Below are 16,979 nucleotides of genomic sequence, written 5' to 3' on the forward strand. Positions count from 1 at the left end.
AGGTTTCTGGAAGCAAACCGGGAGGCCCTGCAAAGCGCTTAACGTAAACACAGCAAGTCATGTGACTTGGTAATAACACTTTTCATTGGTTCATTTCACTTTTGGTTTCCTAATGATGTAAGACTAGGTCATATAATCTAAAATGAACACTTTTGATTGGTTGAGAACTCTTGTTTTTCCCAAATGATGAAAATCCCTCCTTCTTTCCTCACTCTGACTTTCATCATTGTGAGAGAAAGACCCTTTGTGATCACTGAGCAATGGCTTCTTTAGTAGCTTCAGCTGGTGCTTCCCCACCACCTCCACCACATCCAAGGAAGAGTGGACCACCTGCTCAAGTTGTAATTCAACAAGAAGAAGAAGAAGAGGAACAGGAGGACGAGCACGAAGAGAGGCAGTTTTTGCCTGAGCAGCCCAAGACGTCTCACCGGAAAGAAAACTTCATTTGGCAATTTTTTAAAATTCCCAAAGGTCAGAAAAAAGTAAATGCAAGATACGTAACTTGCCTTATATGTCAAGATAGACTGTCCAGAGGGACCGACAAAAAATACAGTTTCGGAAACTACACAATGCATCGCCATATGACTAGGTGGCATCCTAACAACTACAGTGCTGCACAGTTTCGGAACGACCTAGATAATCTCCCTATTATGGCCAGAAGATCTGTTGTACCGGAAGTAACGGGACCAGAGGGCAGGGAGATGGTGCCAAATATACAAATGAGATTTGGTGAAGTAAAACACACCTGCGTATTTTGCGATGGATTCATTTCCTACGGAGAAAGAAGCATCACTCTGATCAACAGAGCTATTGACTATCATATGCAAGTTTGTCCGAAACGCCCAAAATAATAAATACTTCTTTTTTTTGTTTTGTTGCTCCTGTTGAGCCCTTTACAATGAATCGTTTTCATTGCCCCCTCCAAGAAAAACCCAAAAAAATATAAAACTGTTCCGAAAAATTCAAAAACATTAAAAAAATGTTCAGAAAAATAAAAAAAAAAGTTCTTTTCAGAACTACCTCCCCGTTATTAAAAAATTGGTACAATATTTGGAACTGTGCCAACCTCTATTTCTCTTAGTTCGCTTCCTAGTTCGCTCGCTGGTACGCGAACTGGAAGCGAACCAAAAACAGTAAGTATAAGGGAAGGAAACACACACTTATGTTAAAAGAAAGACAGCTATAGGGGAGTAAACTAGAGATACTATTACCCATAATCCACTACTGATGATGTCACATATTACATCATTCATGACATGCTCAGTGACATCATCAGCAGAGGATTGCGGGTTTTTTGGCAACATGCCTTATCCACGGTTTAATAACGCTGCCTTTTGCTTTATATAAGTTTTCAAATTGTATGAAATATATACCAATAGGTCTTTATGAACCTTTAGGTAGTGCTTTTGTTCATGAGGTCTGGTCGCTTCCATACACATACAGATGTTTCAAAGATGATCAAGAAGTTTATCTGAATGGAGAGGAATGCACTGAGACGCCAGATCATTCACTAATGTGTAGGCACATACAGTTACACGATTCATGCAACAAACACCGACCAAATATGGCTTGCGTGTTGCAAGGCACGCCAGTTCCTGCTATCATCCCCACGTTCAAGTTGTTGGAAAATGGTAGTTATTTGATGCTCAATAATGAAGATTGTTCTGAGTTAATTAAAAGTATTCCTTTTATCGTAACAGTAAGTGAACGGGTTATTTGCTGCAGAAATGTTCTATTTCCTCCCACACATGAACATAGGGAGTTTTCAATCTGGCCACAAATACCAACCTTGGGACACGTTTCAACGGCATGACAAGAATAAGAGCTCTTTTGTCTCAGAGAGAGGTGGCCTTGAGTTCGGCCCGTGAAACTTTCGTACTTCACATAGCGAACACCCGTACACAGGTTTGCCTTTCAATTTCAGCAACATGTTTCCGACTATCTTTAACGCATCCTCCACAAAATCCCTGGCACACTTTTTTAAAGTTGTTACCAGTGGTCTCGTGACTTCATTTGAGAAAATCTTTGGAGTCATCCCTGCTCCCTTTCATTCCATTTTCTCCACTCTGGTTCGTGGATTGCATTTTTACTTGCATTACCAGCGGACGCTCTTGTGCTTTTTTACATTTTTAAATATGGATGTCCCTCCTATGCAACCTCCGACCCTGCAGCTGCTGACACTGTTCCGCAATCGCATGCTAGAATATTATGGCACAATGCCGTTGGCGATATTAAGCACGGCATATGGATTATCTTTTCGGTTCTCCTACTTCACCTGTGTCCAGCCTGTATTTCACTGCCTGACCTGTGATTTCGATTGGGCCATTGATTTGTGTCTCTGCGGACCGGTTTCTCCTGACGTCGACTTTAATCAGCTGATGACTCCTATCATTACTCACGAGTTGATTTGTCCTGGCGAAAGGATTATGGCTGTGGCATTGATGCATGGACTACTTGGTCCCTGGAATTTACTGGCGGCAGCACAGTCTTTCTTGGAACACAGCTTTCTTGAAAACCCACCGAGCTGTCCTCTGATGGTGATAGAGGATCCGGTGCTGGGAGAGCACGTATGTTCTTTTCCGCTTTTAAATTGGATGGCTGAACTGTTTTCGGATGAAGACGGTGACTTCCTGTTGGAGGCTGTTGCAGCTTATTTTGCATACACAGTTATGTCATAGACCTTTTTCATGTTTCATATGCTGAGTACTAGCATTTCATTGACAATTCATTGACTTAATTGTCAAGTTTTTATTATTTACCTTGCCTATTGGCTTAAGACTCGATAAAGTACTTGGCTGTTTTATTTTTCTTTAGCATTGAATTTTCCTAGTTTTTAATGCTTTACCTTGCGGACCGTCCACATATAAACTTGCAATCTGCTCTCATGAGATGGCACTTCTATTATCTTATTCAGTTCGTTTCCGGATCATGAGGAGGTGTCATCTAGGTCCTGGATATCTTTACACCGTGTTAAGTTAGCATGGGCTCATTACCGGTTTAAACGCCATTTTTCCTTTTTTGCAACTTCTGCACACGACATTTAGTTGTTGCTTTAGCTTTCCACCTAGTAGTTCATCGTGGTTTACATGAGAATAATATGTTATTGGTCTACTATCTGCTTTACTTGTTAAACTATATCTGTACAGCGAGTGCTAAAGTTTCAAGAACAACACGATACAGAATTGTTATGAGGTCTGATCTCCACGACTTCATACTCATAACATAAGTGCAACTTCTGCCAATTCTGGGCATGAGGCGGGTTTTATATTGCTTTGCCGAACACACATACACAACAGTTGATGCGGTTCACATGAAGAGAGAGCTGGTGTATGCTGATGTGATTCCTTCAAATCTAAGACACTAAAGTATGGACACGCCCTAAACCAACACAAAGAGACCTTCTTAGCAAATAATATAATATGTGTATTAGGGAGGGTGAGATATAAGCAGCCGCGGGCCGTGGAGGGAGTTACGGTGAGGCAGGGAGGCGGGGAGGGGGAGAAGCAGGGTGGAGCCCTCTCTACCTTGCCCCTCCCCCTCCCCGCCTCCCTGTCCCACCGTAACTCCCTCCACGGCCCGCGGCTGCTTATAAGTGTTGCTAACTCTTATTCATTTACAGCATGTTAACATACTGTCACCATTCGCTTTTTATGTACTAGTAACTATGCTGGTAATTTTGCTACTGATAATATGTGTACTTGTATTCTCCACCCTGCTTCTCCCCCTCCCCGCCTCCCTGCCTCACCGTAACTCCCTCCACGGCCCGCGGCTGCTTATAAGTGTTGCTAACTCTTATTCATTTACAGCATGTTAACATACTATCACCATTCACTTTTTATGTACTAGTAACTATGCTGGTAATTTTGCTACTGATAATATGTGTACTTTTATTATCTAAGGTACTACGCCTGAGAAGACGGCATTAGTAAATAAACATTTCAAATACACATGTGTTCTTCTTAACTCCATGTTCTGGTTTCTAAGAAATATATAACGACCGACTGTTCATGAGTTCCACGTATCCTGAGGTACTATAAGTTCATATTCTGGATTGTCTAAACATTGAGAGTTTGTTATATCCAATGTGACACTGTACCTAGCTTGCTAAATAGTTTTTGATTACTAACGTGAGTTTTGGGACACCCTAATTCGCCGAGGTTCCAATCCTCTGTCCACAGTTCTGTGTGAGAACAGAAACCCTGCGACAGGGGCACCCCCGACCCTTGCTGGACCTTCATCACACTTGCGATACAACTCCAGCAATGCGCCACCTTTACGGCACAGATACATCACGCATCTGTGCTGTTTTTGCCCCGTGATGCGCCGCATTGTAAATGCAGCACACCATAGGTGACGGAACAGCGGCACAGAATGACTAACACATCCCTGGTGATGCGCCAGTCATCATAAATCTATCCCTATGCTTCTTATCTTGTTAGAGATGAACCGCCATATGTATCATCAAAGTTATTTGCATTTCCTAAATAGCGAACTTTAAGGAATAAATAGCGATTCTTTACCATTCCTAGTTTGCGATGAGCTATTTGCTAATTAGCCGAATGTAGCCCAATGAAGCCCAATGTAGCCCAATGTAGCCCAAAGATGGCCGCCAGACACACAAAAAAACAAATGTAGCCCAAATATCAGCCAGATGTAGCCCAACTATAGCCCAGTGACAGAATGACCAATCAGCTTCGCAAACCTCCGTTACGCGAAGCGGAGCGCTGTTACAGATATATATCTTTTTTTGAACGTTAATTTCTCAAAATCCACTGGAGCACATATATTGAGACCTAGCAAAGGCACATCGGGCTACCAGTCCCTAATATTTTGCCAAGTTTCGTGCAAATCCATTCAGCCGTTCAATTATTATTTTTATTATTTTTTTTTGCCCCGCGGGGCCCTTTTAAAACCTCCACATCAAACCTAGGGGGTCAGCGAGGATCTACTATGCCCCCTTATAGTTATTTCCCCCTTTGTTTTGACCTCCTCTTGTCTCTCGATCCTACCGAGAGACAAGATGGCGGCCGCTACGGACTGTTTGGAATGTTGACAGACGCCGGAGAACCAATCAGCTTCGCTTCACAAAGCTCCGTTGCGCGAAAAGTCCGCGAACCAGAGCGCTAACCGGTCCGCTGTTACAGATATATATCTTTTTTTAAACGTTAATTTCTCAAAATCCACTGGAGCACATATATTGAGACCTACAAAAGGCACATCGGGCTACCAGTCCCTACAATTTTGCCAAGTTTCGTGCAAATCCATTCAGCCGTTCGGGCTAAAAGTGAGGCCAACCGCCCTATGGAAAACTCAATGTTAAAAACACGTTTTGGGACCCCCCTTTTTTCTCGGCCCCCACTGGACGAACCCCCCCCAAATTTTCAAGGGCTGCTCAGAAACAAAATGTGCCATTTTCCTGAAAATTTCAGCCAATTCCGTCCACAAACGCCAAAGTTATTAGACATAGAATTTTCAAAAAACCCATAGAGAAAAAATCCTAACTATATATATATATATATATATATATATATATATATATATATATATATATATATATATATATATATATATATATATAACCTACTGGCGGTTGCCAGTAGGTAGTTATAGTTAGGATTGTTTTCCATAGGAAATCCGCAACATTATATTGGGAATAACTTTGGCGCAGATTGCGGGATCTGCCTGTAATTTTCCTCAAATTTGCCTCGCTGCGCTCCGCTCCTTTTCTGAAAGTGTGGGGGGGATTCGTCAAGCAGGGGCCGAGATAAAAGGGGGGTCCCAAAACGTGTTTTCCCCATGTTAATTTCAATAGGGCGGTTGGACTCACTTTTAGCCCGAACGGCTGAATGGATTTCCACCAAACTTGGCAAAATTGTAGGGACTGGTAGCCCGATGTGCCTTTGCTATGTCTCAAGATATGTGCTCCAGTGGATTTTGAGTAATTTAGGTTCAAAAAAATATATATATCTATAAGCGCGCCCCGGTACGCGCACCGGGGAGCGCACAGAGCGCGCACCGCGAGTTTGCGCGCGGAAAGCTGATTGGCTTTCGGGTGTCTGTCAACATTCCAAACAGTCCGGAGCGGCCGCCATCTTGTGTCTCGGTAGGATCGAGACACAAGAGGTGGCAAAAACAAAGGGGAAAATGACCAAAAGGGGGCAGGGTAGAGCCCCCCTTACCCCCTAGGTTTGAAATGGGGGCCATAAAAGGGCCCCGTTGGGCAAAAAAAAAATATCCGATTTTTGCGGGGGGAGCGCCCGGTACGCGCACCGGGGAGCGTACCGGGGAGCGTACCAAGGGGAAAACCCAGTGAAACAGTAAAATAATAATTTAAAGTGTTTAGAGGTAGGGTAGCTTTGCATAGAGTTGTTGTGTTGTGTGGGTGATTTAAGTACCAGCATGTAGGTACCAATACAGAGTCTTAAATTCAATGTACACCGTCTCCTCTGTAGATATCTTGCATGTTGTTACAGAAGGTATTGTGGTATATGGAATCCATAGCATAGTCTGTCAGGAAAGCAGAAACAACATGGAGGCAGGAGATGAAAAAGAGATGTCAAATACACATTGGAGATAATATAGTGGGAGAAAGGAAGTAACTATGAGCAAAATTACTATTTAACACAAAAAAGTTGGACAGTATACTGTAAGTCTCACTTTATATTATATTCATTTTGGTACTATTTCATGATTTACATATAAAAATGAATAATGTCTCGAACAATTTTTAGTTATTAAATAAAAATGTATTGCTCTGATTTTTCAAAATTTAATAACACTTCCAACATTATATCGTCAGGAATGTCCTCATTTTCAGTCCATGATTCCATTTCTTCCACACAATTAACTAACTCTTCGTCTAGAGACTGATCCATAAAGTCAAAGTCTTCCTCAGGATTGTTTTGAAGAACTATTTCGAAAGAAATATTTGCTTCTCCTTCCATTTTCTTGCTGTAAATTGCATTAAAAATAAATATATCAGTAGAGTTAGGGCAGTGTTGGGTTTAAGTTTAGACAGGTACTTCTGAGTTTTTAACAGTGAAGTTATCTTTGGGCAGTGTATTGTATCAGGCAGGAAGTAGAAATATCAAAAAAGTGTATGTGAAGAAGCCTAATTAATTTCATAATTATACCAGAGAAGCCTAACTCAATCCATAACTATAACAGAGAAGCCTATCTCAATCTATAACTATAACAGAGGGACAGTAAAGAACTATCAGAAAACGTTTTTACAAATTAACTTAAAGTGCCCCTTACAAATTAACAACTGAACTTATTAGTAGGTGATGAAGATAAATGGAGAATTTTTTTTCAAGATGTACCTCAGGTAGGTGTAGTCAAAATGCCCGTGTCTCCCTCTCATTTTTCATTTATATTCATGTACATAACCAATCAAATGTCAGGAAAAAAAAGTAGAAAATGAAAGTAACATTTTAATTGGTTGTAAATCCTAACACTTCATATGTGTTTTTTCATGTAATTTACCTCAGGATATTTAGACAGGGCTACAGCTCAAATGGCTCAATGGAATTCCACCAAATTTGGGAAAATGGTAGGGACTGGTATGTATTAGGGCCTATTCTATATTTGGTGAAAGTCTCTCCAGTGGTTTTTATGTAAATTAACTTTTAAAAAATGTTGGGAGCGCTTACCGGTGCGCGCCCCGGTAAGCATACCGGCCGCGCAACGGGAGTCCTTCATCTTGTATTTCGGTCGATTTGAGACACAAGATGGAGGACAAACAACGTTGGGAATGGGTAAAAGGGGGCACGGTAGACACCCCCTGACCCCCTAGGTTTTCTGAGGGGGGCTTAGGAGGCCCACCCATATAGGCCCAAAAAAACAATTTGTTAAAAATAAATTTGCGGGAGAAGCGCCCAGTACGCGTACCGGGGAGCGTACTTTGGTGAAAAAAGTTAGAGAAAAGTAATCATTTTGAGTGATCAGAGGTAGGGTAGCCCTGAAAAGAGCTTTTGGGTTCTGTGGATGATTTAGGTACCTACAAGTGATAGAGCAAGATTTCGCATCGCGACTTGCTCGATTCATGAACCTCGAAACCGTTGTAACCTCGTAACGAATTGTACATTTTACTAATATCTTTTATTTCCGATATATATGTATGATAGAGAAGCTTGCTTATGTGTTTTATTAATACGAATAACTTTTGTAATTCTAAAATGGCCGCTGCTTGACTTTCTTCTTCTGCACATGCGTCAGTCACACTCACGTGACTTCGTGTAGAGATAGTTTTGGAGGGAAAGGTTGCGCATGCGTAATAAGCAATAAGATGGCTATAACGTGGTGAAGCTTTGTGCTGCTGCTCTTGTGAAATTGTTTGTTGCACTTACCAATAATGCATAGTATATTTTTATAATGATGAACCTGAAATGTGAAATCATGACATGTAATACATTCATTTATTTTTATGTACTAATTTGTTTTCGCTTACTTTTCATGTATCTTCGGCACTGAGGGGTGAATGGGGATGGGGAGTCCATCTTGGAGGGCAGATCGGCGCATGAGCAGATGCAGTGAAACGGCATTGAAACCAAGCCAAAGAAGGTTGTTGGCAGAGCCTGCCAGGGAACGTGCACCTTCACCCAGCCAGAAGCATCTAGATTATGCTATATTGTAATACATTGTATACATTTTCATTGTATTCCGTGCGACTTCTCGTGGGAACCCAAATCTTGCTAGGCGGCACCTTAGGATGCAAATTAGGCCTTAGAATAGTCTGTTCTGATTGGTGTGTTAACCAAAGCCTACCTTAGGACCAATCCAAATTGGGGATTCTGACATTTTGCAACATTTGGGGGGTGGTACCCTGTCCTAAAACAGTATAACTAGCCTAGGTTTAACTAGGGAAATTGTCCGACTTGTCTGAATAGCTGACCTGTCACTGACCCAACGCACTCAATAGGTGACTTGATACAGAGGTGCTGCGGAGCTCTCTGTCCGAAATCTGACCATAGACTCTGAAGGTTTTACTGAACCTTAAGTGCTGGCGGAGCACTTTTTCTGGGAATTCGCTGACCCAATCGGGGTCCTGATCGATAGCTGCAGAGAGGGTGGAGCGCAGGCGTTGCTTCCAAACTGCGGGTGCTGGTCGTATCCTGGTGGTCCTGTCCTGATCCGAATCTGGGTTTCCTGTCCTGTCCTGGGGGTCCATTCTGCACCTGCTGTCCCACTGAGGGTTATCCTTCCTTGAGGGTTTTTCCTGTCCTTAACTGACCCGTGGCCAGGGTTGGTTTTCACACCAGTCTAGGTAAATATCGCTCTGAGTTCTTAAACTGCACCTTTCTATTTTTTCTGTCTTTGCTTCAATAAAGACATACCTTTGCACGTGAATAATTTTCCATGCTTTCTCCTGCAACCATTGCATTTCATAAAGTCATTTGCATTTGATTTCATAGCATGTTCCTATGTTACCCTACCTTTTAGAAATCATTTTCTGAATTGCAGTTTGCAACTTCCTGATATGGTCTTGGTTTTTCTCTCGTAAAACTGACTAAAGTAACTCAGATTTATAGCGTGTTCACTTTGCCCTTATCTTAGTTTTCCTCTCACTTAGCGGGTTCCCTGTCGCACTAGTATTTCTTTTGATAAAGCTGTATGACTGTCTTTTACTTGAATTTAAGATAAACTTTCAAAACTTCCAGTTGTCCGTGGTCATTTCATAAAATAAAGTATAAAAGTTGGGTTTGTATTTTGCTGCCTTTCCTTTTACAGCTAGCTCCCTGACCCATCGTGGTCATAGGTACCCATAACGGTGGATGGTAAGTAGGGTACACTAGAAGTCATCGAAAGGGAACTCACAATTATTGGTAGTAGATTGTGTGGTCACCTGATCAATGTATATGATAAAGTAAAGTATATGGGCCCGAAGCCAGAAGTGGCGACATTGTTGGTCGGGTGACCCGCGATCTCTAGCAGTAATTTTCTGGTAGCAGAGTTATGGTTAGGGACTAGTTAAAGGATAGGTAGGACTAGTTAGTCTAGCCAAGTCGGATGCTGCTATAAGAGTAGGCGCTTCAAGGGAAATTGATCACTCACTTGAAAATCGTTTAGTTTGAAAAAAAATTATGAAATGTTTTAAAATTGTTATTCTTCTTATCATACTGTTATATGTATTAATCCATTCGTACGTAAAACGTCTTGCATGTTGTTAAGAATCCCCGGGGAATTGAATAGCGAGTGGTGAATAGAATCCACTTGCTTTGAGGTCACTGGCCCAAGGAAAGTTGGTGCAGGTTAGGCAGAAGTGGAAGCACTGACTAGGGTTTTCTGAATGTATGATTGAATAAATGTTAGTGACGAGGTTCATTGGCAAAATTCCTACTGTGGCATAACCTAGTAAGGGTCGCACCGGAAGAGTAGCAGGTTCATCGGAGCTCGAGTGAAAGCAAAGGGGTTCGCTAGGGAAACTTTAGGCTCGGATATATCCCGGAAAGGTGGATAAGTCTAGGGGAGTAACAGGTTCTCCAATGCTAGTGTGAAGGGTAGGCAGAAGAGATCTACTCGTAGTGAGTGAAAAGTAAATGGAAGTAGTTTACTTGCAGTAAAAAAAAATCTTTCTTGTCTAGACACTTGAGCACAGTGGCGAATGTGTATTCGTTGTAAAATAACCAAGCACTAAGCACTTTAAAAAAGAAAGCAAGTTTCCGTTACCTTGTGAAGGAGGGAGTCAGTCGCGAAGCTGCTCTGACATCACTCTGTGCCGCGCGGGGATTGGTAGACGCAGCGGGCTGGTAGCGGAGCTGGAATTGTAAAGGAGGGGCGAGCGCCGGAGCATGGGAACTGTCTCGCGAAAGGGCCGCGCACCCATTGGTCGAGATTATTTGAACTCGTGCATTTCATTGGTCGCACGAAAATAATAGACGCACTCGGATTGGAAGTGATTTTGTAAACAAAATCACTCGTAAAATCGTATGTGGCATTCGTGTAGACCGCATACCAGACCTGATCCACGTTATATGGGATTTGAGAACGATCAGTGGAAAGGAGTTAAAAACGACATTATGTACGGAACTAAGAGAAAAGTATCTCTTGTAAATAAGGTGAAGAATTATTTCAAAAAGGACAAGCCGATTAAAACTAGAGAAGGTGTTGTCATACCGCAACCCAACACTCCCGCATCTTTCATGATGTTCGATAAAGGGTACAACAATGTGTATGGTTGGAGAATTGGGTGAAATACACGAAAGATGACGGAGTATTGGCTTTTCCGTTAGATGGAACATTTAACAGCAGAATTCTATTTAATTTGAGAACCCGGATGAATGATTTACATCCCAGACCTAGATTAACGCAGTATGAAGCGCTAGAGGAATGGGAAATCGAGGCTTTCGAAAGGGATAAGCCACGGATGGATAAAGGGTTAACAAAATTTTATCCAAAATTGAAACAGGAAGCACGAGCTAAAAAGATGAAACAGTGGAGGCAGAATATGATAGTGGAGGGATTGTTTCCCATGATGCCAGCCGAGGATCCTTCTGGGGGACAGAAACGGTTGGAAAAATCTAAACATTGGGTACCCATCGGAGAGTCGGATGATGAATTATTAGATGACCTATGTACGAGAAGTCCGCCTCCTTATAATGAGGGACATCGACCTTCCAGTACAGGAGATATTTCCCGAAGACTTCCTCCTCAGGAAGAAGTTAGGTCCGCAAGTGTAGGAGGGGGTTACCACATTCCTCCCTATACCGAGAGTCTAGGACCAGTGGATACAAGAAACATTTATCCCAGAATGTCAGCCAGTGGGGAGACAGGATATGCCCGTGAAGGAGATTTTTGTTCTCGACCTCCCTACGGAGGCGAGATGAGACCCTCAAGTTCAGGAATGCCGTTATTACAGTCTCAGTATGAGGAAGAAAGAAGATCCCTAGGTACAGGAAGTTTATTCCCAAGACCAAATTATGGTGAACGACCTAGTGAGACTCATCCCACTGCCCCAAGTTATGCTCCCACACTAACCCGGCAGGTGTTACATGACAAATCCATAGAGAGATTACTGGAAGAAAAGGAGCGGGAGGTTCTAGCAAAACAGAGAGCTGAGATCATTCAGAAAATGACCCAGTTAAATACCAGTCCTGAAGCATTGACAATCCCAGTAACAATCGGACCCGTAGTTTCATTGTACGGGGATCGGCATGAAAGTCCAAAACCTCCAGTCATTACTCCCGTAATAGCACAGTCCAGACCAGAACCCTTAATTATAGATGAACAGACGAGCGAATGTGAATCTGAAGTCTCACTGATGGATCTGCCCATTAGAAATACAGGGAAGAGAATGCAGAAAAGACATAATCCTTTCAATGCGAGGGAGATTCAAATGGAATCGACTTCAGGTACTAGAAGTGTCACTTTGGTCACACCTGAGGAAATCGAAAGCTGGAGTCAAGAATTAGAGAAACAAACTTCGCAAGCGAAACCTTTAGACCTCTACAAACTGAGAGTAGAAATAGAAGAATTAATGGCAGGAAACGTGGGGTTAGACAGATTAAATACCTACTCTGAAGAAGAGCTGTTGTTTATGTGTAAAAGTCTTACCAGCAATGTCCGAGTACTTCATGAAAAATTGACAGATACTGCTGCTAGTATGGGAATAGACATTTCTAAATCGAAACCCTTGCAGAAACCCTACCGAGCAGAATTTTCAGACAAAGATTTGGAAAACCTGAATGTGTCAGGGAAAAAGGCACAGGTCAAGGAACTATTGACAGTATTGCAGAAATGGGGAGACGTGGAAAAATGGAAAGCCAGATGGGCTAGAAAGAAAGATGAGGCCAGGTCTAGGCAGGTAACTCCCGAATTCGCTCTAAGAGAAGCTGAAAAGCCAGAACAGTTATGCCCTATGCATGAAGTACCAGGGGGAAAATATGTACATGTCCCATGGTCCCGTCAGGATATTGTGTCCTTCACAAATGACTTCCCAAAATTACGAGAAAAACCGGTCGACTGGTACCGGCAGGTAGAGAGATTCGTAAAAGTGCAGAAATGCCTATGGAAAGACCTGGATGGGTTCTTCGACATAGTGGTCCCTGTAGATCTGTGGACTGAGTGTAAAATAGCCATCGCCTGGCCTAGTGAGGAATACCCGAGAGATGACAAGACAGGGGAACCATCAAAGGAAGTGATGAGGAAGTATGAACAGGTAATTCAACATTTGAAAATAAAAGTACCTGCAAAGGAAACTGATTGGACCAAGATAGATAGAACCACGCAGGAAAGGGACGAGACAGTGCACTCGTTTTATGAAAGGCTGTTGCAGGTGTTCAAGACATACAGTGGTATAGATAACATCGAGATGAAGGACATGACCCACTTCATTTACAGGTTTGTAAACGGTTTAATACCCGAAATTTGTCAGTGGATAAAGGATAATAAAATCTGTTGGCATACCAAAAAGATAGATGAGGTCCTACGGTACGCCAAGTACTGTGAGGACGAAATGGCAGAAAAGAAAAAGGCCCTGAAGGAGAAGGTGATGTGGGCTCAAGTGAAGCTCGCAGAACAGCAAGAAAAGCAACTGAGTAAATTAAATAAAGTTACTTCAGAACCAAGGTCCTGGGGGAGGGAATGGAGGAAAGCCCCGACCTAAAATGAGTAGGGAGGAAGCCAAAAAGAAATTTCCCTGTCATCAGTGCGGAGAAATTGGACATTGGCGAGACGAGTGTCCGTATTTACAAAATGATAATGCCCAAACACCTGATTTAATTCCACAGACGCAGAATGAAAAGCAAAGAAAGACCCAGCAGCAGGTAAAAACGATTCAAGTGCCACGAGCGCCAAAGCCTATATTTAAAGGGAAGTCACCACAGGGTGATGATGTAGAAGTCTGGGGAGGCAATGAGGATAGAAATACAGCAACTTCGCAGTATTTGTTGAACGACACCTTTTTCTGTGATGACCAATACTGACGGGGCCTGAGAGGGGAGGACGAGGAGTGCGTACTTGGCGCCTCTTTGCCGGTAGACCAGTCAGGGCCATACATTGAAGGAAAGGTTGATGGAAATGATGTCACCTTTCTATTGGACACTGGTGCTACCCGTTCTACTGTGAGAACAGTGGATGTTCCAAACCTACCCCTCTCGGGAGAAGCAATCCAAGTAGTAGGAGTATCTAATCAATTGATTAGTACACCTGTTACCGAACCTATGGAGATCTCAATTGGAAACTTTAAACAAATGCACAGATTTGTTGTCTGTGATACCAGTCCGGTAAATTTACTGGGACGTGATTTGCTGTGCAAAATGAATTGTACCATCTTTTGCACACCAAAGGGCGTCGAAATTCAAACCCCAGATGAAGACGGTATCTACAAAGCTAATGTTAATTAGACCTGACTCAGAAATAAAATGAATGACTATACAGGACTTACCTGAAGAACTCCAGCAGACAGTGAAACAAGAAGTGTGGGACTTTACAGGAAAAGATGTGGGATTAATGAAAAACGTGGATCCCATACAAATAACAATGAAAGAAAATGCAGTATACCCCAATACCAAGCCTTACAGAATGAGTGCAGAAGTGAGAGCAGGTGTTGCCATTGAAATACAGAAATTGCTAGAAGCAAACATCATACAGGAAGTAATGAGTAGCCCGTGCAATTCACCCATTATGGGCATCAAAAAGCCTAATGGCAAGTACAGAGTAGTGCAGGACCTGAGAAAGGTAAACAAGATAGTGGTCCCTTGCTGCCCTATTGTCCCGAACCCAGCAGTGATTCTGTATCAGATTTCCTGGGATGCTGAATGGTTCACTGTGATAGACCTATGTCATGCTTTCTTTTCGATCCCATTGCATCCAGATAGCAAATTTCTTTTCTCATTTGCTTTCAACAGTAACGTGTATGTTTGGAACAGGGTCCCCCAGGGGTACACAGAAAGCCCCTCTATCTTTAATCAGATCTTGAAAAAATGCCTTGAAACTTTAGTCTTACCTGGAAAATCTGTTCTGGTACAGTACATAGACGACCTATTGGTGGCGTCCAAAAGCCATAGGGATTGCGTGGTTGACACCATTGCCCTACTGAATCACCTGAGTGAAAAGGGACATAAAGTGGCCCCTGAGAAATTACAGTTCTGTTCGAAATCAGTGAAATATCTGGGACACCAGATAGAAAAAGGTATCAGAAAAGTCACCTCAGAGAGAGTCAGAATAATTCAGAATATGCAGTTACCCCGTACTCAGAAAGAAATCAGAATGTTCCTCGGAGTTGTAGGTTATTGCAGGCAATGGATTGTAAAATTTGCAGTTCTTGCAAAACCTTTGATACAAATGACAAAGAAAGGAGCAAAGGACCCAGTTGAATGGAATGACGAGAGCCTAACAGCTTTCACACAGTTGCGAAATTGCCTGTGTACAGCCCCTGCTCTGGGAATGCCTGACTACTCCAAGGAGTTTGGCTTATTCTGTGACACTCGTGACAATTGTGCATTGTCAGTCCTGACTCAGGAGCATGGGTTGACCAGAAGACCTGTGGCATATTTTTCTGCCACTTTGGATCCAGTGGCTGCTGGACTACCTGGATGTCTAAAAGCTGTAGCTGCAACTTGCACCAGTTTAGAACAAAGTGAGTCTATCATTATGGGACATCCTGTAACTGTATATGTTCCACATGCAGTTGTGATCCTATTGACTCGTACAAAAACTCAGTATCTCACCCCTAGTCGGCTGACTAAATATGAGAGGATTCTCATGGGTGCTGCAAATATCGTTATTACCCGATGTAACATTTTAAACCCTGCCACTCTACTCCCTGACTCAATGGTAATGGAAGAGAAGGGAGATAATGAGCATGACTGCATTAACCTGACAGAGTTCAGTACCAAACCTCGCCCAGACATTAAAGAAACTCCTTTGCCTGTGCATGATGTGGAATGGTTCGTGGATGGTTCCTGCTTAAGACATGAACTAGGAGGCCTAAGTGCTGCCTATGCTGTGGTCACGTTAGGCAAAATTGAAGAAGCATCTTATCTATTTGGAGTAAAGTCTGCACAAGTAGCTGAATTGATCGCCCTGATAAGAGCTTGCAAATTGGGAAAAGACAAAAAAGTAACAGTGTATACTGATAGTCAGTACTGTTACGGGGTTGTGCATGACTTTGGCCAATTATGGCTACAAAGAGAATTCCTGACTTCTTCAGGTACCCCCATTCGGAATGGAAAAGTTGTCCAAGACCTTTTAGAGGCAATCAAATTACCAAAAGAATTGGCAGTGGTCAAATGTGTTGCTCATAAGAAGGGCCTTGACCCTGTATCTTTGGGAAATGATTTCGCTGATCGGGTGGCAAAACAATGTGCTAAGGATCGACTGAGAATAAATCCCAATCGGGGTGGGGTTGGAAACAGCTGCCAACTTAGAATGTTTGAAGAAGTGCCTACTTGGGATGAAGTGAGAGAATGGCAGCATGTGACGCCCTGGGAAGAGAAAGAGAAATGGAAAGAACAAGGTTGTAAACCGAGACGTGAGGATGGTGTCATGGTGGGCCCAAATGGTATGCCTGTGTTACCAAGACACCTGCTTGCCCCAATGGCTCGATTGATACATGAGGGATCACACATTGGGAGGGACGCCATGGTTCTGGTATTTCAACAGACTTGGTACAACAAGAAATTCAGGAAGGTAGCAGAGTCCCTTTGCCAGAGGTGCTTGACATGTCAGCAGTTCAACGCTGGCAAGAAAACAGAAGTTGAACTGATGAAAATTGGGAGATCAGGGGGTCCCTTTGTGAGAATACAAATTGATTTCATTACCATGCCTCGTTGAGAGGGAAAAAGATATGTCCTTGTCATTGTCTGCTTATTTTCAAAATGGGTGGAAGCTTACCCTGCCACACAGAATGATGCCATAACAGTAGCCAAATTGTTACTAAAAGAGTTGATACCTAGATTCGGGGTTCCAGTCTTTATTGACTCAGATAGAGGCGGACATTTTCAGAATGAAATTTTGGCCCAGCTTTGTAAAGCATTTGG

Source organism: Lissotriton helveticus, chromosome 6, assembly GCF_964261635.1.
Source record: "Lissotriton helveticus chromosome 6, aLisHel1.1, whole genome shotgun sequence".
Classification (NCBI taxonomy): Eukaryota; Metazoa; Chordata; class Amphibia; order Caudata; family Salamandridae; genus Lissotriton; species Lissotriton helveticus.